Raw genomic sequence first — 20,844 nt, 5'->3', positions numbered from 1 at the left:
ATGATCTGCGGATTCTCAAATCCCTACTAAAAGTGCTTCTGTGTTTCTGGAGGCCAGTTCTTTAGACTCCTTGATTTAAAAATCGAAACACATCACACTTAAGTCAGGACCAAATGCAGCACTCATCACAGCACCTCATGTGTCTCAGCCCAACTGACGGGCAGAGGAGAAGAGGCAGGAAGGTGCATGAAAGAGAGACTCAGGTCGCCTGTGTGCCCATGAAAGGAAGAGATGGGGTCAAAGAGGGCAGCCGTAGGTCCACTGCTGTGGAGGCAGTGAGGGGGACCGACATGTGCCCTGGCCCATCAGCCTCTCTCTAGAGCTAGGGGTTCATGCTGATCAAGTCAGAGATGATCCAAAGGCAGGGCCAGCGGCCCCCCATCCCCACTGCCCCTGTCCTGCCGTTGCTCCCTCTTCCCACAGCTTTCCTGTCTCCCCCCATGTGCCCACCTAGAACCTTCTACTAAGAACTCATCTTCCATTGTCTGCAGGCCACCCGGAGGACACAGGGACAAGAGTGCTGAGAACAGGGAGCAGCAGGGTGAAGCCAGAGTGAAGCCCCACCAGGCAGGTGCTCTCTGCTCTCCAAACAGGATGGGTACTCGGGCAGTGCTGTGCGGGGCAGCAAGGCAGGGTCAAAAGAGAGGCCCCACCAGGCAGGTGCTCTCTGCTCTGAGCCCTCCAAACAGGATGAGTACTCAGGCAGTGCTGGGGGGATAGGAGCACTAAAGTTGCAGTTGCCCAAGCCATCTTTCAGAACATGTTCCTAAAAAGGCACAGGACGCGTCTCTACTACAACAAACAGGGAAGTACTGCATGGGAGAATGGGAAGCTCTCTTGAATTTTTTTTTTTTTTTTTTTGAGACGGAGTCTGGCTCTCTTGCCCAGGCTGCTTGGCTCACTGCAACTTCTGCCTCCTGGGTTTAAGTGATTCTCATGCCTCAGCCTCCCAAGTAGCTGGGATTACAGGCATGTGCCACCTCAGCTAATTTTTGTATTTTTAGTGGAGACAAGGTTGTTGGCCTTCTCAGGCCAATATTAGCCAGGATGGTCTCGATCTCCTAACCTCGTGATCCACCTGCCTTGGCCTCCCAAAGTGCTGGGATTACAGGCATGAGCCACTGAGCCCGGCCACTCTCTTGAATTTTATTTATTTATTTATTTATTTATTTATTTTTTAAATTTATTTATTATTATTATACTTTAAGTTGTAGGGTACATGTGCATAACATGCAGGTTTGTTACATATGTATACTTGTGCCATGTTGGTGAGCTGCACCCATCAACTCGTCATTTACATCAGGTATAACTCCCAATGCAATCCCTCCCCCCTCCCCCCTCCCCATGATAGGCCCCTGTGTATGATGTTCCCCTTCCTGAGTCCAAGTGATCTCATTGTTCAGTTCCCACCTATGAGTGAGAACATGCGGTGTTTGGTTTTCTGTTCTTGTGATAGTTTGCTAAGAATGATGGTTTCCAGCTGCATCCATGTCCCTACAAAGGACACAAACTCATCCTTTTTGATGGCTGCATAGTATTCCATGGTGTATATGTGCCACATTTTCTTAATCCAATCTGTCACTGATGGACATTTGGGTTGATTCCAAGTCTTTGCTATTGTGAATAGTGCTGCAATAAACATACGTGTGCATGTGTCTTTATAGCAGGACCCAGCCATCCCATTACTGGGTATATACCCAAAGGATTATAAATTATGCCACTCTCTTGAATTTTTAAGTTAGAATCTGGAGTTTCAAAGGCTCATGCCTGCACTGAGAAATCTCCCCCGGCTGGCCTCCTGCGTCTGCATCACAGTTCTCCGCCTTCGGGAGGTGGTGAGCGACACAATGCAAGGAGGGAGGCACTGATCCTGCTCAACCCAAACAAAAGCCGTGCTTGTGCCTCAGCCCTCATGCCTTCTCTGCTTCCCCCAACTCCCTGCTCCTGAGCTGCCTGCAGACCTCATCTTTCTTTTACATGGAAATGACTCTTTGGATGCTGTCCTGAGACTGCTTTCCTCCGAGGACTGGCAGTAGCTGGAAGGGGCTGGTGTCTGGACTGGCAGAGCCAAGCTGAGCCCCTGACCAACATCACTGCGAGGCAGGAGAATAGGATCTGGAGGCAGGGAACCTAAGGCCAATTCATGCTGACTTCTTAGAACTAAATCCAAAGAAAAACCCCAACTTTCCATCTCCGAGTAACAAAAGGACCAGAGACTACTCCCTTCACACTCCCTGCTTTTCGAGGAGGCAGATAAATAACTGAAAGTACCTCTGATTGGTCTCTTCCTGCAACCAATCAAGCTGGTCTCCGGTCAAGTCTGTATTTGCATAGGAGTGTAACTTTGTTTTTTCACTTCAGCCTCTGGTTGGCTGCTTTCCTCAACCAATCAGACTGATCACAGGTCACTTTCATTTACATAGGCCATGCACCAAATAACCAACGGGAAACCTCTAGAGGGTATTTAAACCCCAGAAAATTCTGTAACCAGGGCCTGCTCCCACCCTATAGAGTGTACTTTAGATTTCAATAAATCTCTGCTTTTGTTGCTTCATCCTTTTCTTGCTTTGTTTGTGCTGTTTTGTCCAATTCTTTGTTCAAGATGCCAAGAACCTGGATACGTTCCATCGGTAACAACTGCCCAGGAGCCCATGTGCTCAGCCCACAGGGGGCTACGGTGTGAAACCAGAGTAAGGGCCGCCAAGGTGTCTCCAGCACCCACAGGTGTGTCTGCCCTCCCCTGCCACTGTCAGGTGCTGAAAATTCAGAATCTGGGGAACACAGAATGGACTGCGTTTCAGTTACCAGAAGGGTTTCCTGACACCCTCATGATGCCCACAGGGTGCTCCACTTGCACCCCAGGTAAGAAAGCCAAAAACAACCCTGTTTCCCAGTGCCCTCTCCCCTTGGCAGTCCCTGTCCTAACGCCCCAAGTCCACGGGGGCCTCCTCCTCCTTCGATGGCACTGCTTCAAGACCAACGAGTCACACTGCGCTTGGAAAGGCCACTCTCTTAATGGCTTGAGAGGTGCCCTGGCCTCTGCCCACGACTTCAGGAGCAGACTCCCAGGGTTCAGCTCGCCATGGCCATGCTGCCCTGCCCTCCCTTCTCTTCCTTCTCGCTCACAGCTCCGCCCTGCCAGTCCCTACCTGCACTCCGAGACCCCAACATGCTCCCAGACCCTGCAGGGATCTCAGGTGTTCTGAGACGGCTCTCCCGCCACATGCTTCAGCTTCTCAGCTGTAGCCTGAAGATTCTCCCACCTCCCTCAGGGTCGCTGGGAAGGCTGCATGAGATGCTGCTTCTAAAGGCCGCCCCCAACCCCTGGTCTGGCTCCTCAGGCCCTTTCTCTCAGGCCCTAGCACCCACTGTCTGACATTTTCAATCTCCTCTTTTGCACAAACTCCCCTCTGACAGGCTGTCCGCACCCTGCAGGCACCCATCTTGGGCAGGCCTCCCTGCCACCTCCTTTCCAGGCTATGGAACCACTCACAGCTCAACACCTACTGCCACCTTTCTGCTTTACTCTGCTCTTCAAACACTTATTCCTCACTCACCCCACTTTCTGCCCTAGCACGCTGGTGAAGGTGCACCAACAGCTGCCCCTCTGCAAAATCCAGAGGCCCTCCAGGAATCCTCGCCCCAAACTCCAAGCAGCTTGCATCTCAGTAGATCTCCCTCTCAGGCCACCTTCCCCCTTTTCCTCTCAAAGCACCACCCCAGTTCTGCTCGTTAGCACACCAGGCTTCTGCTCAAGAGAAGCTCAAGGGAGATTAGCATGTGCTTGTCCACACCACAAGAATTAACCACCACTGGCAGCTGCAAGGTTTACTAGCTTGAAAAATCCAACGCTCATGAACTCCATGCTCCTGGTCTTTGGGGTGGAGCAGGGGAGAAAAGGAAAAACACACCAGTGACAGATATAGGCCACTGTCTTGCACATCAGTGAAATGGGCTCAAGAGCTAAACGTGGAGGATGTCAGCAGCTGACACTGCGCATGGCTTGTTTCTCAAACGAGCCGCTGCCCACAGGAGAGCAAGCCATCTCCTCAGCAGCCCGGGCTTCTTCCAAAGCGTCAGAGTAGCAGGAGAATGAATCATTTACCGGGTGACAAGAAGCAAACACCCACCACTCTATTTCCAAACAGCCTCTCTCTGAAGACCATCATGTGCCGAGGGGAGCCCGCAGAGTGGTCGCATACAACTCGATGCACGTCTCTTCAAGGGCAGACGAGTGACACTGGAGGATTCTGTGTTTACGACACTATGGAACTGGCCAAACAAATCGCTGGTGCTGGCACCCAGAGTGCTGAAGGGGGAGCTGAGAAGCGCGATGGCGATGTGCTACGTCTCGTTTCGCAGTTGTCAAAATGCATGGATCTGCCGGGTGAAGCTATGCATTTGGCTGCATGTTAATTACACCTCAGTTAACAACAGCAACAGCCACAGGTGTTCTGGTAAGGTCCCGGGTCCGACTCAATCTTCCCTGGGTGGAACGTTCTGTCACGCCTTACGTTTCAAACTGAGAATCCATTCAGTCGTTAATTTATCGAAATTGCATTGAAAATTCAGGCCCTATCCTGGGTATTGGGGTCTCTGCAGTGGGCACAGTCAGACTCTTTGATTACATGGCGGGGACGTACCAGGGTGTAGTGGTGCTTTCTGGCACCATTACCTAAATACTCACAAAACCCACTGCTTTTGCTAGAGGAATCTCATGGCAAACACGAAAAGAGCCACCCCCGGGCTGAGCAGGGATGCTCCCCCACCACAGGGGTCACACGGAAGAAGGCAGGGATCCATCCCTCTGCATCCTCCTGGAAACTGCACCCAAGACACACAAGCCGTCTGTGGTTGCTGTACTAACCTCCGTCTGCAGCCTGGGGGACAGCACCTTCCCTGCTCTTAGGCCAGGGCTGGATTGTGGCCGGCGGGGAGGGCAGTAGGAAGGGCGCTCACCTTTTGTGGCCCCACTGGGTCAGTGTCAGAAGCGGAGATGACAAGGACGAAGAGGGGATGATGAAGAACAGAGACAAGAACATGACCCAAGAGAAGGAGAGAACGCTAAACAGGGGACCAGATGTGGTGCCAAGACGGGACCCCGTGGCTGCCTCCCTCTTGCTTCGGACAAGTTTCCTTTTTCTGGAATAGAAAATGGGGGTGCAGATGAGCGTCTGCTCCCAGATCTCACATTCCCACTGAAAGAGCAGCTCGAGACAATTGAGGTGTGGGCTGGATGGAGCCAACAGGGTGGCTGCCAGAGCAGCACCTTTGTCCCAGTGATGCTTTCAGCTGGGATCTTGGCAGGCAACTGCCTGAGAGGTTGTGCCTGGAATATACTTCCTAACTCAGACTGAGTGAGTCAGTCAACCTGTTTGGTTTAAAAACAAAACAACAACAAAACTACCTGTAAATAATACTAGGTTTGGGGGCAGATGGGAATCAAATGATAGTAAAACGTATTTACTTGAATAGCATTCTTGACTAACACCCAAGAATGGACCCTGTCTAAGACTCAACCAAGAACTTGTCTGTTCTCGGACACAGAACTTATGGCTACAGGAAACCCTCTGTACTGCCTAGGAAGCAGCGGGCGAGATGGACATGGCAGCTCCTCGGTTTAAAAGGAAAAAACCCAGCAAGAGAGGGTCGGGTTTCAGAGCACCTTCTATGCCCGCTTGCCCCTCCCTGGCTTCTTCACTTTCCATCACCATCTGCTAGGTTTTGTTGCCTTTTTGCTTTTTACTCTCTGCTTCTCTGGGTTTGCACTTAAGATCCTCTGGAATCAAGTAACTATCAAATATAAAAGTTGGTCAAATTTGGTATTGGTATGAACTATCATCTGACTGAGTCTAACTTTTATGACTAAAATGATATTTTAAAATTAATCTAGGCCGGGTGCGGTGGTTCAAGCCTGTAATCCCAGCACTTTGGGAGGCCCAGACGGGCGGATCACGAGGTCACAAGATCAAGACCATCCTGGCTAACACGGTGAAACCCCGTCTCTACTAAAAAATACAAAAAACTAGCCGGGCGAGGTGGCGGGCGCCTGTAGTCCCAGCTACTCGGGAGGCTGAGGCAGCAGAATGGCATAAACCCGGGAGGCGGAGCTTGCAGTGAGCTGAGATCCGGCCACTGCACTCCAGCCTGGGCGACAGAGTGAGACTCCGTCTCAAAAAAAAAAAAAAAAAGTAATCTAGCTGGGCGTGGTGGCTCACGCCTGTAACCCCAGCACTTTGGGAGGCTGAGGTGGGTGGATCACTTGAGCTCAGGAGTTTGAGACCAGCCTGGCCAATATGGTGAAACCCTATCTCTACTAAAAAATACAAAAATTAGTCAGGCATGGTGGCTCGTGCTTGTAATCCCAGCACTCTGGGAGGCCGAGGCCAGCAGATCACTTGAGGTCAGGAGTTCGAGACTAGCCTGGCCAACATGGTAAAACCCCATCTCTACTAAAAATGCAAAAATTAGCCAGGCATGGTGGCTGTAATCCCAGCTACTTGGGAGGCTGAGGCAGGAGAATCGTTTGAACCCAGGTGGAGGTTGCAGTGAGCCGAGACTTCACCACTGCACTCCAGCCTGGGCGACAGAGTGAGACTCTGTCGCAAAAAAAAGAAAAATAAATAAAATAAAATAAAAGTAACCTAAATTTCTGCCTGAATCTGCCTCAGCAATTGCGGCAGACGGTTCCATTCTGTATCAATTGTTTCTGTATTATTGGATCTTTTTTTGCAATAACCTTGGGTTATTTTTATTATCAGAAAAAAGTGAAGATGTTGTATGTGAAAATTATGAACATACATATGGATTTTTTTTTCTAAGACACAGGATCTCATTATGTTGCCCCAGCTGGTCTTGAACTTCAGGGTTCAAGGGATCCTTCAACCTCAGCCTCCCAAAGAGCTAGGATTACAGGCACATGCCACCAAGTCTAGGTTGAATTTCTTTTTTTTTTTTTTTTTTTTTTTTTTAAATAGAGACTGGGTCTCCCTATGTTGTCCAGGCTGGTCTCCAACTCTAGGCTCAAAGGATCCTCCCACCTCAGCCTCCCAAGTAGCTGGGATTACAGGTCCCAGCCACCGCATCCGGGCCAGCTTGCATTTACAAAAAAAAAAAAAACAGGGTCTCACTCTGTCGCTCAGGCTGGAGTGCAGTGGCATGATCTTGGCTCACTGCAACCTCCACCTCCTGGGCTCAAGTAATCCTCCTACCTCAGCCCCCCAAGTAGCTGACAGTACAGACACTGAGTTACTACACCTGGGTAATTTTTGTATTTTTTGTAGAGACGGGGTTTCACCATGTTGGCCAGGCTGGTCTGCAACTCCTGAGTTCAAGAAATCCACCCACCTCGGCCTCCCAAAGTGCTAGGATTATAGGTGTGAGCCACTGTGCCCAGGCTCAGCTTGCAATTTTGTATTAAAATAACCTCACAGGCTGTTTTTAGTTAGCAACAACTTGTGTATTTAATAGTGTGTTTTCAAATTATGAGTAGAATTACCCATTTTGCCCTAAAATAGACTCAGCGTTGACTCTGAAACTCTGTGCCTTGGAGTAACATGGCATTTTATGCACTCATCCCGGAAATAAATGTTCTAAACACAGAGTCAAAGTCGCAAAGAAACAAAGAGGAGGTTGTGGACAGGGAGGCCAAGCAGCCTTGCAAAAATACTTTAAAGTATTCCTACGTAACCACTGAAGAACAATTTGCGTGGCTATATAAAATCTAATTTTAAAAAATATTTAGAAATTTTAAGACAACCATTTCAAAAAATATATATAAAAAATGCATTTTCCTTTTCTTGAGAAAGGGGAGTCCTTTCAAGCCTTTAAATTTGTCAAAGTAACCCATGTTCATAGTAAAGTAAGAATTCATGTGCAACACAAAGCAAAAATTCAGAATCCTGCATGCACCCCATCCCTAGTATAATTACTACTAGTGGTTTCTTGTGCTTCCAACAAGAAAAAGCCTTTCTTAATAGGAGAAGGGCTTGCCTAGTAAGGGGCCCATGTGTCTTCTGGCGTTGCGGGTGTACAGGTTATGTTCACGCCATGTCAACTCGTCAAGCAGTGCACTTTTCTGTGTGTATACACATCAATGAAAAGGTTAAAAATGGGAGGCCACAGGAGATGCAAAGTAATCTGAAACTAAGTAGAAAGAGAAGGGCAGCAAGTGGCAGACTAGCAAGACATTCTGAATGTAACAGACTCTAGAAAGAATAATCTCTGAACAGTTTACAACAGGAGTCAGAACGAGCTATCTTCTAGAAAGAAGTAAGTTTGGAAAAGCATTCAATAGAACACCCGTGAACGCCAAGGGAATGAGGGAAATATTGTTGCATTAACATTTTCCAGAAAAGAACCCTTTTTGGTACCTAAGGGAAAATTACCCACCTACTATTTTATAAAATGAAATTGCTTTCTTCAGTAGGTATTTTCAAGATGGGTCCCAATGTCAATACTTTGCTGGCCAAATCGACCCTATTTCAGGAATACACTAAACAAAAAAAGAGAAACACTGTCTGCTTTTTAATAACAATAACTACACCACAAAAAACACTGAAAGGTTTTTTTTGGGGCGGGTATATAAGGTCTGGCTCTATCACTCAGGCTGGAGTGCAGTGGCACCATCTCAACTCACTGCAACCTCCACCTCCCGGGTTCAAGCCATTCTCCCACCTTAGCTTCCCAAGCAGCTGAGATGACAGGTGTGCACCACCACGCCTTTGATTTCTGTATTTTTTTAGAGATGGAGTTTTGGTACGTCGCCCAGGCTGCTCTCGAACTTGTGAGCTCAAGTGATCCATCCACTTGGCCTCCCAAAGTACTGAGCCCCTGTACCTGGCCAAGAATATTTTTTTTTTTTTGAGACGGAGTCTCGCTCTGTCACCCAGGCTGGGGTGCAGTGGCCGGATCTCGGCTCACTGCAAGCTCCGCCTCCCGGGTTCACGCCATTCTCCTGCCTCAGCCTCCCGAGTAGCTGGGACTACAGGCGCCCGCCGCCTCGCCCGGCTAGTTTTTTGTATTTTTTAGTAGAGACGGGGTTTCACCGTGTTAGCCAGGATGGTCTCGATCTCCTGACCTCGTGATCCGCCCGTCTCGGCCTCCCAAAGTGCTGGGATTACAGGCGTGAGCCACCGCGCCCGGCGCAAGAATATTTTTTTAACATGGTTTGTCAAAGATGAGAAAATACCTTTGTCTTTCTGTGGAAGCAAAGGGAATATTTCTCAAACATTTGTTCTGCATGTCTGTCCACAACCACCTCCTCTTCATTGCAACTTTAATTCTGCGTTTAGAATGTTTATTTCTGGCTTCAAAGCACAAAATACATGCTATTCTAAGTGTATGGGGGTTTAAGAGTCCATTTTAGGGCAAAATGGATAATAATTTCACTCATAACTTGAAGAGACACTGGAACATCTCTAAGCCGTCGCACTCACAGCCAGTCCTCGTGATGGCTTCTCCCTGGCTGAGAATCCCGTCCAAGTTACTGACAAGGGGGGACTAGGGAGTGGCCCTTGTTTGCTTCCCTCTATCTGACCATCTCAGCTTAGACCTGTGGCCACTTTGGGGTGACTGGCACCTCTCTGCCCACCTCCGGAGTGGGGCACTCTGGCTCCATTAAGCACCATTCACTGTTGACAACGACCCCAAACCACTTCCTGCAGAATGCCCGGGCTACCCCAGTTCAGACTCCCTTCCTATCACTCCCACAAGCACTATGCAAACGCCTTAGTGTTCACAGCAGAATGTTAATCCCATTACACGCCCGTTTGGTTTTCAAACACACGTCTCTCTTTAATCAGCAGTGTAAGACGTGTGGGCTTCAGATAAGCCCTGAACTGTCCTGCCAGCCTCCTATCAGAGGTCATGCTAAAAAGAATGATACAGAGCCTGGCAAACTGTCTCACTCCTGTAACCCCAATGACTGAGGAAGCTGAGGTTGGAGGATGGCTTGAGGCCAGGAATTTGAGACCAGCCTGGGCAACATAGCAAGACTCCGTCTCTAAACATATGTACATACATACATATCAAAATAATGATATGTAGGGAAGGAGTCCTGACCCTGGATCATCCTTTGCACTTCAAGGCACTCACAACTATCTGCTGAATCAAATTCGGCATTTAAATTTAGCCAGAAAGAGACCCAGGACTTCCAGCATCTTTTTGCAGATCAGCATTTTACTTGAAAGCACTTCACATGGACATAAGCAGAACCTGCTTCGATGCAGGGTCCACACCCCAGCCTTGCTTTCTGCAAACCAGGAAAAGAGGTGTAAAAGCCATGAGGGCAGGCTGGATGCGGTGGCTCTCATGCCTGTAATCCCAGAACTTTGGGAGGTTGAGGCAGCGGATCACCTGAGGTCAGGATTTCAAGACCAGCCTGGCCAACATGGCAAAACCCCGTCTCCACCAAAAATACAAAAAAATTAGCTAGGTGTGGTGGCATATGCCTGCAATCCCAGCTACTCAGGAGGCTGAGGCAGGAGAATCGCTTGAGCTCGGGAGGTGGAGGTTGCAGTAGCCAAGATTGCGCCACTGCATTCCAGCCTGGGCTGGAATGATAATCTGTCTCCAAACAACAACAACAAAACACAAAAACAAACAAAAAGCCATGAGGGCTTTGTGGATTCCTTCCAGAAAGAGATGGATAGGGGAGATAATGGAGATGACGCAGATGTGGAGGAGCTGCCATTTAAGGAAACAGTGTCTGATAAGCAGCCAGCTTTCTATTCAGGTGAGAGCTGTCACCAAGCACAAGGGACTTCCGGGCTATTTCAGCAGAGCAAGGCCATGCATTGCCCTAACTCAGAGGGCAGGGAAGCAAGCAAAGCCATGCACTGCCCTAACTCAGAGAAGACTCTTTTCTGCATCTGTCGGTTCCCCGTGGCTGCAATGCGACCATTCTGGATTCTGTGTCCACCTGGTCTAACCACCGCTGCTAACAGGTACACCCAGTCTCCAGTTACAAGCACCCAGTTAGCAATGACAGGGCACGACCCCTCCTGGTCTCCTTTTAGGTGTATCTTTTATCCCTTAAATCTCCTCACGCCCAGGAACTTTCTTCCATTCTAGTCAGAAGCATGCCGTTGCTAAGCAACCCAGACAAGTCACATCTAAAGATACTCTCCATACTGTCCCAGAGTGGGCCTGGTCAAAACAAACAGGGCGACAAAGTCACTTCAAGTTACAACCAGGAGAGGCTAAAGATAGGACGTACACAGACCTTGTAAAAAGTTGTCTGTGTGTTTTATTCTGGCCTGCTGACACCAGACCATGCCTTGACTTTGCTACTTTCAGTTTAAACCATTGTCACAGAAACCCAGGGCGTCTGCAAGCTCAGTGAGATGAAACTCCAGCAAAACACAGCCCAATCATGCCTGCCCCATTCTCCAAGGGCAACTCTGCACATTACTGTAGAAAATCCTACAAGAAGGGAGATGAAGACCAGCCTTCAATGCTGTGATGAACCTGTGTGTTTGGAAAGATAACTGGGACTCACATTGCAGTCTCCCTTGAGTTTCTTCTGGTCTTTAAGGTCATCTTCTCTAACCGAGCTTAAAGCAGTTCACTGATATGTGTGTATTTATTTGTTTTTGCATCAGATCCTTTTTAATTCAATGATGTTGAAGACCCCCCACTCCCTGCCTGTGAACACTGACCCATATATCAGAATTTCTACATCACAGGGCTACACGGACTGCCGCATTTCTAGAGATGACCTTTGGAGTCACGTGACTTTCATGGTGCACTCAGTTAAGCATTAACTAGGGGTTTTATGCCTTCAGTGACCTGGTAAAAGGCAAACATCTGTAAACGGCAATGTTCTCTCTGGTTCTGGCACTCGGATTAACTACCGGATACCTACCAGATACCAAAGCAAACTACTCTGCTGGGCTGTTAACCTTTTCTTTCAAGACAAATGAGTGACACAAAAGTGTACGGCTCAACGACTTGGCAGAGTAAAAACACACCCACAAAACGGGCAATGTCCACGTTTACTGCAGAGTACCCCTTGCCTGATGTCCAGACCCTGGGTCCTGTCTCCGCTTGGGCACACAGATTTGTGGGGTGGTCGTCCAGAGAAGGCCCACCACTTCCCCCCAGATTTTTCCAGCAGGACAAACCACAAAAGCTACAGATTCCCTCTACACCCTGGGAAGTACCCAATCTGGGGAAGAAAGTCGGACACCGGGGTGTGGATTCTATAGGGCCGGTCTGTAAAAGGCCAGTTCCTTTACGTTCCGTAAAGAATTTGAACACAGAAAGCTGGGAGAGTAAGACTAGGGGGAGACCTAGACGGAGCTCCTGGCTTTCAGGAGTTCAGAGGAGGGCAAACAAGTCGCAAATAACTCCAATCGGTGCAACAAGTACCAAAACAGGCCCGGATCAGGCCAGGCGGGAGCGGGTCGAAGGCGCAAATCGCTGACCGACTGAAATGGCCTGGCTCTTCACCTCGCTCGAGACCCCACAGGGTACCCATGAGGGCCACCCTCTAGTTGCAAATTGTCACGACCACTCGTCTCGGGGTCCGGCACTGACGCAACCCCCAGGCAGAAGGCCCGACTCCCACCCAGCATCGAGAGCCGCGACCTCCTCACCCCTCGTCCCTGGCCAGCGTCCACTCCCCGCCGCCGTCCTCGAAACCGGCTCCCGGGCGGGCTGTGCGCCGACGGTGTGGGCGCGCTCGTTCCCGGGGGACGCTGGCCCCCTTGACCCCAGCGCGGCCTCCCCGCCTACCCCGCCCCCTTCGGCGCCCCGCCGCAGGTCCGAGCCCCGACGGCCGACCCCCGCCACCTCACCTCGTGGGGGGAGCCGGCGGCCGCTGAGGGTTTCGTAGGGCTCAGCGCATCCTGGAGGCGCAGGGAGCCGGGAAGTGGGGCCGCGCGGAGCCCGCAACGAGTTATGTAACCGGCAGGGGCCGCAGCCGGGATGCAGGCTGCAGCCCGCGGCACTTCCGCCTCCCGCTCCCGGCCGGCAGCGCAGCCCCGGAAGCCCATTGGCCACCGCCCCCACGTGGCCCCGCCCCGTGAGGCCGCCGCCGCCGCCATCTTGGGAGCGGGCAGGCCCCGTGCGAAGCCAGCCCCAGGATGCCGTCTGCGGGGCACTGGCGAGGGCCGGCTCCTTCCCTGTCCCGCGCTCCGGGGGGTCGCCGAGACATGGCCGGCCAGACCCCTGGGTCCATCGGCCTAACGTGTGCGGACGCCGGTGGCGCGGTTTCCGGGCCGGGGTCACGCGGCTTCCAAGTGACCCCCAGCACAGGCCCTGGCAGGCGCATCCGAAGCTTGCGAGGGCCTGCAGCGCCGCGCCTGGCAAACCGAAAGCAGGTGCACGAGGCTGGCTCCCGGCCGACCACCCTGGGCCAGCGGGCAGCACCACCCCGCGACGACACTGACATCTCAGCCGTCCGATTCTGACGGAAGGCAGTTTAGGGCTGTCCCTGCGTAAAAAAGGCAACCTCAGCTGCTCTCCGGTTGCAGGGGTTCTATAATGCAAGATCTAACGCAAAGTTTTTGTTGATGAGACAGGGTCTCGCTCTGTCTCCCAGGCTGGGGCGCAATCTCAGCTCACTGCAACCTTGAACTCCTGGCCTCCACCTTAGTCTCCTAAGTAGCTGAGACTACAGGTGTGAACCATCATGCCTGGCTAATTAAAAAAGTTTTTTTTTTTTTTTTTTGTAGGGATGGGAATGTCATTATGTTGCCCAGGCTGGTCTTGAACCCCTTGCCTCAAGTGTTGTGCCCGCCTGGGCCTCCTAAAATACTGGGATTACTGACGTGAGCCACCACGACCAGCCTGGGCTGTATATTTCAACTCCAAGCCTTCCAGAATCCAATTTGAAGAGAACTGGTTATAAGATTGGAGTCTTGGCTGGGCATCGTGGCTCAAGCCTGTAATCCCAGCACTTTGGGAGGCCAAGGCGGGTGGATCATGAGGTCAAGAGATCAAGACCATCCTGGCCAACACGGTGAAACCCCGTCGCTACTAAAAATACAAAAATTAGCTGCGCATGGTGGTGCGTGCCTGTAATCCCAGCTACTCCAGAGGCTGAGGTGGGGGAATCGCTTGAACTCAGGAGATGGAGGTTGCAGTGAGCCAAGATCGCGCCACTGCACTCCAGCCTGGGACAGAGCAAGACTCCATCTCAAAACAAAACAAAACAAAACAAAAAAACCAAACACTCGGTGCCGGGCGCAGTGGCTCACGCCTGTAATCCCAGCACTTTGGGAGGCTGACGTGGGTGGATCACTTGAGGTCAAGAGTTCGAGACCAGCAGACCAGCCTGGCCAACATGGTGAAACCCTGTCTCTACTAAAAATAATAAAATAAAATAAAATAAAAATTAGCTGAGCATGGTGGTACATGCCTGTAATCCTAGCTATTCGGGAGTCTGAGACATGAGAATGGCTTGAATCCACGAGGCTGCGGTTGCAGTGAGCCGAGATTGCACCACTGCACTCCAGCCTGGGTGACAGAGCGATGCTCTGTCTCAGAAAAGAAAAAAATACTCTTTTAAAACACAAATGAGAAAATAACTATTTCTCCACAGCTTATGTGTGAGGCATTGTGTTAAACATGTTATGTAAGATCTCTTTATCTTCACAACAGTTCATTCAGTTAGGCACCATGTGTTACTACAGGAGATATTCAAGGGTATTTGTACCCTAAAAAAATTCCACCCTTTCTCTGTGTGTTTGTAGCACCGACTCTACCCCTTGTTCCGGTGTGTTCCCTAAGTGTTCTAACCCATTAAGGTCATCCCATTCTCCCTTGGCTCAGTGATGAGTTCAGAGGACCCCTGCCTAAGCAAGTCAAGCAGAGGGGCATCTACGGGTCACAGGGATGGCTCAGGAATGGGCTGATCACCACCGACTTTAGGGCCGATTGGTCCTCCATCTCTTTGCTTTCCTGGTTCCTCTCTCTCTCTCCTTTCTCTTTTTGCTACGTTTGAGTGTTTCTTCCACTCGATCTAACAGGCTACTCCATTTGTGCTGACCATTCTCTCCTTCAGTTTATCTATTAAACTTCTGAGTTTCTTTTTTTTTTTTTTTTTAAGCTTTTTGGTTCCAGAAAGTTTTGCTATAATTGAATCTCTTGCAGAAGTTGTTTCACCAGAACCCCCTATTTATGAGAGTCTGTCTGCTCCTTCTCCCTCTGGTTCTAAGGCCTCTTTCAGCATATTATCGCTTTTCTCTTGCCTACTTACTCATGCCTCCTTTCACCCTCTGGCCATGGGTCTAGCAGAGACACCTAAAGGCACTCCCAGTGGTGGGAAGCCAGCAGACTGCTGTAGTACAGCCACATACCAGGCTGCCAGGCCGTGGCACTCACCTGTATCCTCAATTCCTACATCCTCAGCTGCACAACCCTCTTTCAGCCTTGGAGACAGGGAGGCAAGCAGGCTCCTCTGGCCCAGGGAGAGCAGCAACCTACCATCTACATGGTCAGCTTCTACCCTTCCTCTCTGAAGTCCCATGAATCTCCGAGGCCAAGACTGCTCCTGAAATTAAGGCATTTTAATTTTCACCCTAGGCCTCTTCCCCACAATCCCCAGGCTCTCATTTACCCACAGAGGAACTAAATCCAGTATCCAACCCCAGGTGATTCCAACCACCACCTCCCCCAAACCCATACCCTGTTCTGGATCCTGACCACCAATGGCCCTACTCAAGCTCTATTTGGGAAAGGTAGTAAGCAGATGGACTGGGGTTGGAGCAGGAGGAGAGGACCAGGTTTCCCCCACTGAAACCTACACATTCAGGTCAAAAACAATATTGCAATTTACAATCTTGTACACAAATCTGCATATGTTCTGATTATTTCCTTAGGGAAAATTCCTAGAATGTTGGTTCAAATTATTATTGGCTGGGTGCAGTGGCTCACACCTGTAATCCCAGCACTTTGGGAGGCTGAGGCAGGCGGATCACCTGACGTTGGGAGTTCAAGACCAGCCTGACCAACATGGAGAAACCCCGTCTCTACTAAAAATACAAAATTAGCCAGGCGTGGTAGTGTGGGCCTGTAATCCCAGCTACCTGGGAGACTGAGGCAGAAGAATCATTTGAACTCAGAAGACGGAGATTGTGGTGAGCTGAGATCATGCCATTGCACTCCAGCCTGGGAAACAAGAGAAAAATTCTGTCTCAAAAAAATTGTTTTTGCATTGTTATTATTTCATTATTGGAGACAGAGTCTCGCTCTGTTGCCCAGGATGGAGTGCAGTGGATCTTGGCTCAATGCAGCCTATGCCTCCCAGATTCAAGCGATTCTCTTGCCCCAGCCTACCCAGTAGCTGTGACTACAGGTGCATGCCACCATGCCCAGCTAATTTTTTGTATTTTTAGTAGAGACAGGGTTTCATCATGTTGCGCAGGCTGGTCTCGAACGCCTGAGCTCAGGCAATCTGCCCACCTCAGCCTCCCAAAGTGCTAAGATTACAGGCATGAGTAAAATTATTTTTAATTAACCACATTTAACTTTGGAAACAAACCCTAGACTGCCTGCCAGAATGTTTTACCAATTTATTCTCATACCAAGAGTGTGAAGACTCTACACCCACTATAGCAGGGCAAATGGCCCACAGCCACACCAACATAGGGGATTAGTCTTAATTTTTTGGAGACAAGGTCTCACTCTATCACCGAAGTTGGAGTGCAGTGACATGATCACGGCTCACTGCAGCGTTGACCTCCTGGTCTCAAGTGATCCTGCCACCTCAGCCTCCCCAGTAGCTGGGATTACAGGCACACACCACCATACCTGGCTAATTTTTTATTTTTTGTAGAGACAGAGTATCACTATGTTGCCCACGCTGGTCTCAAACTCCTGGTGCAAGTGATCTGATCACTTCACCTCCCAAAGTGCTGGGATTACTGGTGTCAGCCACCATGCTCAACCAAGCATTCTTTTTTTTTTTTTTTTTTGAGACAGGGTCTTGCTCTGCCCCCCAGGCTAGAGTGCAGTGACACGATCTCGGCTCACTGCCACTTCTGCCTCCTGGGCTCAAGTGATTCTCGTGCCTCAGCCTCCCGAGTAGCTGGGATTACAGGCGCCTGCCACCGGGCCCGGTTAATTTTTTGTATTTTTAGTACAGACAGGGTTTCACCATGTTACCCGGGCTGGTCTCGAACGCCTGAGCTCAGGCAATCTGCCCACCTCAGCCTCCCAAAGTGCTAAGATTACAGGCACAAGTAAAATTATTTTTAATTAACCACATTTAACTTTGGAAACAAACTCTAGACTGCCTGCCAGAACGTTTTACCAATTTATTCTCATGCCAAGAGTGTGAAGACTCTACACCCACTACAGCAGGGCAAATGGCCCACAGCCGCACCAACATAGGGGATTAGTCTTTTTTAATTTTTTGGAGACAAGGTCTCACTCTGTCATCCAAGTTGAAGTGCAGTGGCGTGATCACGGCTCACTGCAGCGTCAACCTCCCGGTCTCAAGTGATCCTGCCACCTCAGCCTCCCCAGTAGCTGGGACTACAGGTATGCACCACCACACCCAGCTAATTTTTTATTTTTTTCTAGAGACAGAGTCTCACTATGTTGCCCAGGTTGGTCTCGAACTCCTGGTGCAAGTGATCTGATCACCTCACCTCCCAAAGTGCTGGGATTCTGGGATTACTGGTATAAGCCACCATGCTCAGCCAAGTATTCTTTTTTTTTTGAGACAGGGTCTTGCTCTGTCCCCCAGGTTGGAGTGAAGTGGCGTGGTCTCAGCTCATTGCAATTTTTGCCTCCTAGGCTCAAGTGATTCGGCTGCCTTAGCCGCCTGAGTAGCTGGGACTACGGGTGCCTGCCACCAAGCCTCACTAGTTTTTGTATTTTTTGTAGAGACAAGGTTTTGCCATGCTGCCCAGGCTGGTCTCCAACTCCTCAGCTCAGATGATCTACTCACCTTGGCCTCCCAAAGTGCTAGGATTCCAGGCATGAGCCACCACACCTGGCCAGGTATTATTCTTTACCTTTCTGCAATCTAAGTGAAAAAGAGCTCATTGTTTTAATGCACATTTCTCAGTAAGTTCGATCGCCTTTTCTATTTTTGAGTCATTTATATGTCATCTTTTATAATGAGTGTTACAGATGTATCTAAACATATTTTGGTTTTGGTTTAACTTGGGGGGTTTTCTGACACTAAACATTTTAATAAGTAATGCATGCCTGTGGTAAATTATTTTAAAGCAGAACAAAAGGATACATTGGTGAAAAATAAGTTTCCCTCCCTCCAACTCAGTATCCAAGTTCTCCAGCTAATTCATCTCACCATTTTCCTGGTATCCATTCAGAGATATTATTTACACTGACAAGTACTGTATTTTCATAAATAAAAGGCAAGTGCAAGTGAAATGGAGGCTGAGCTTAGATACTGGATTCTTTTCATTTCTTCATTCCCCATTCTGGGTACAAATGGTGACCAAGGAAATATATGATTACACAACATCCTGCCTTTGAGGAATTATGTGATTACAAGACGATCTGATAAGCACTGCAAGAGAGGTGTTTTGTACAAATAACAATGGAGCTTCTAGAATGGAACAGAGTGAATGCATTATTTACTAAGTGTCTGCTATACGCTAAACACTGAGTTATAATCCCTCCTGTATGTTCTAATTTACTTCTACCTTACAATGCTTGTACTGTATATTCTGATTTACAATGGCGCTAAAGTTCAGTATTGTTGTCCTCATTTTACAGATGATGAAACACCCACCCAAGGCCTCTGTACCATACAGAATGATGCCTCTCTCCAGTGGCTGCCCTGAGCACATGCCATGAAGAATGAAAGCCAGGAAACAAAGGAGCAAACTGGTTCATCATTAAAACCCGTATGCTTTCCCTCGGATCACAACTTTTCTTCTTCTTTTTTTTTTTTTTTTGATATGGAGTCTCGCTCCGTTGCCCAGGCTGGAGTGCAGTGGCGCAATCCCGGCTCACTGCAAGCTCCGCCTCCCGGGTTCACGCCATTCTCCTGCCTCAGCCTCCCGAGTAGCTGGGACTGCAGGCGCTCACCACCACGCCCGGCTAATTGTTTGTATTTTTAGTAGAGACAGGGTTTCACCATGTTAGCCAGGATGGTCTTGATCTCCTGACCTCATGATCCGCCCGCCTCGGCCTCCCAAAGTGCTGGGATTACAGGCATGAGCCACCGCACCCGGCAGGATCACAACTTTCCTGATTCACCCAGGAAGAAATCCACGAGTTTCCAAAAGCAGCCTTTGCAGGCAGACCCTGAAAACATTTTTCCCAGGGTCCTAGAAACAAATCATGAACAACCACTTTATGGCAAGCCCTGTCGCTCGCTGACCAGCCTCTGCTCTGCCTGAGAGGCCTTGAGACCACCCTGGGAGCACTCCCAGAAAAGCGCAAAGTTCCATGAGACTGACATGAGGGACAGTGAATTATCCCAACTCATGGTTCTGAAGGCTTTATTAATGTATGCATGGATCAAAACCCTGGATGCCAAATATTTTGCTTTCAAATAAATTCTTCTTTGTTTCCTTTTTTTTTTTTTTTTTGAGATGATGTACTAGTCCATTTTCACACTGCTGACAAAGACATACCTGACACTGGGCAATTTACCAAAAAAAAGGTTTAATGGACTTAACAGTTCCACGTGGCTGAGGAGGCCTCACAATTATGGTGGAAGGTAAAAGGCACGTCTCACATGGTGGCAGACAAAAGAGAGCTTGTGCAGGGAAACTCCCCTTTTTAAAAACCAATGGATCTCGTGAGACTTATTCACTATCACAAGCACAGCACGGGTAAGACCTGCCCCATGGTTCAATTACCTCCCACCAGGTCCCTCCCATAACACATGGGAATTCAAGGTGAGATCTGGGTGTGGACACAGCCAAACCATATCAGATGGAGTCTCACTCTGTCACCCAGGCTGGAGTGCAGTGGCATGATCTTGGCTCACTGCAACCTCCACCTCCTGGGTTCAAGCAATTCTTCTGCCTTAGCCTCCCGAGTAGCTGGGACTACAGTCAGGCACCACCACGCCTGGTTAAATTTTTGTGTTTTTTAGTAGAGATGGGGTTTCAACATGTTGGGCAGGCTGGTCTCGAACTCCTGACCTCAAGTGATCTGCCTGCCTCACCTCCTAAAAGTGCTGGGATTACAGGCATGAGCCACTGCGCCCAGCCCTTTGGTTCCTTCTTTATGAGTAGATAATGAAAAATAAATTTTTAACAAAAGAAATTCTCCTTTGGTACCAAATGATGCAAGTGTATAAGACGGATCACTAAAGATGATACTGCTTCCTTTGATTAGAACCAAACCAGAAGTGGTACAGGATGACCACCACATGGCTACACAGACCAATCTCGGGGGGGTCAGGGCAGCACACTGGGAGAGTCTCGTTCTCCACTAACATTGCCAATGTGCCCTGAGACTGGGCTTACCAGTCGGACTCACAAGAGACTGATGCTTAAACCAAATCTTGTTTACTTGTTTATAGTTGAGAGAGGCTAGCATACTTGTACTGTATCCTTGTGTACCTAATGCAAGAATATACTCATTTACCCTCCTAGCAAGAAAGTGAAAGCATTTGTTTCACTAGATGCCTTCTATTGTTCAGTACTAAAAATTAAGAAAATATTTAAACTTGACAAGTCAAAAATAGATTTCACTTAAGTAGGCTTCCTCTGACTATGAGGGCATCATTCATAGCAGGACACAGAGGGCTTTGACTCACTCTCTGGAGCTCTACTCCCAACTCAGGCTGGCTCCGCACTTCCTTCTTCCAGGTACAGCCGTTCTGTATGCTGCAGGGGAGAAAGACACAAGGCCATCACTTCACTCCTGGCCATCCCATCTCTACAACTCATAGGCTAGTGA

The 20,844-nt window shown here is 49.2% G+C and overlaps 1 protein-coding gene across 4 annotated transcripts in view; it reads right to left on the bottom strand.

Moving 5' to 3' along the window:
- LOC139355295 (N-alpha-acetyltransferase 60, NatF catalytic subunit) overlaps positions 1–20,844 on the bottom strand; it is a 40,322-nt gene that overhangs the window by 14,764 nt on the left and 4,714 nt on the right. For 2 of the 4 annotated variants that reach the window (XM_071084014.1, XM_071084015.1), the window contains one exon: positions 20,702–20,771. The gene's annotated coding sequence lies outside the window, so the exon portion shown is untranslated. Of the gene's footprint in view, positions 1–12,800; positions 12,940–20,701; positions 20,772–20,844 lie in introns of those variants that run through there. The other 2 variants (XM_011717656.2, XM_024788526.2) reach the window with 2 other exon arrangements.

This window comes from Macaca nemestrina, chromosome 18, assembly GCF_043159975.1.
Source record: "Macaca nemestrina isolate mMacNem1 chromosome 18, mMacNem.hap1, whole genome shotgun sequence".
NCBI lineage: Eukaryota > Metazoa > Chordata > Mammalia > Primates > Cercopithecidae > Macaca > Macaca nemestrina.
Note: the sequence above shows the minus strand (reverse complement) of the source record. Positions and strands in the feature narration are given on the sequence as shown.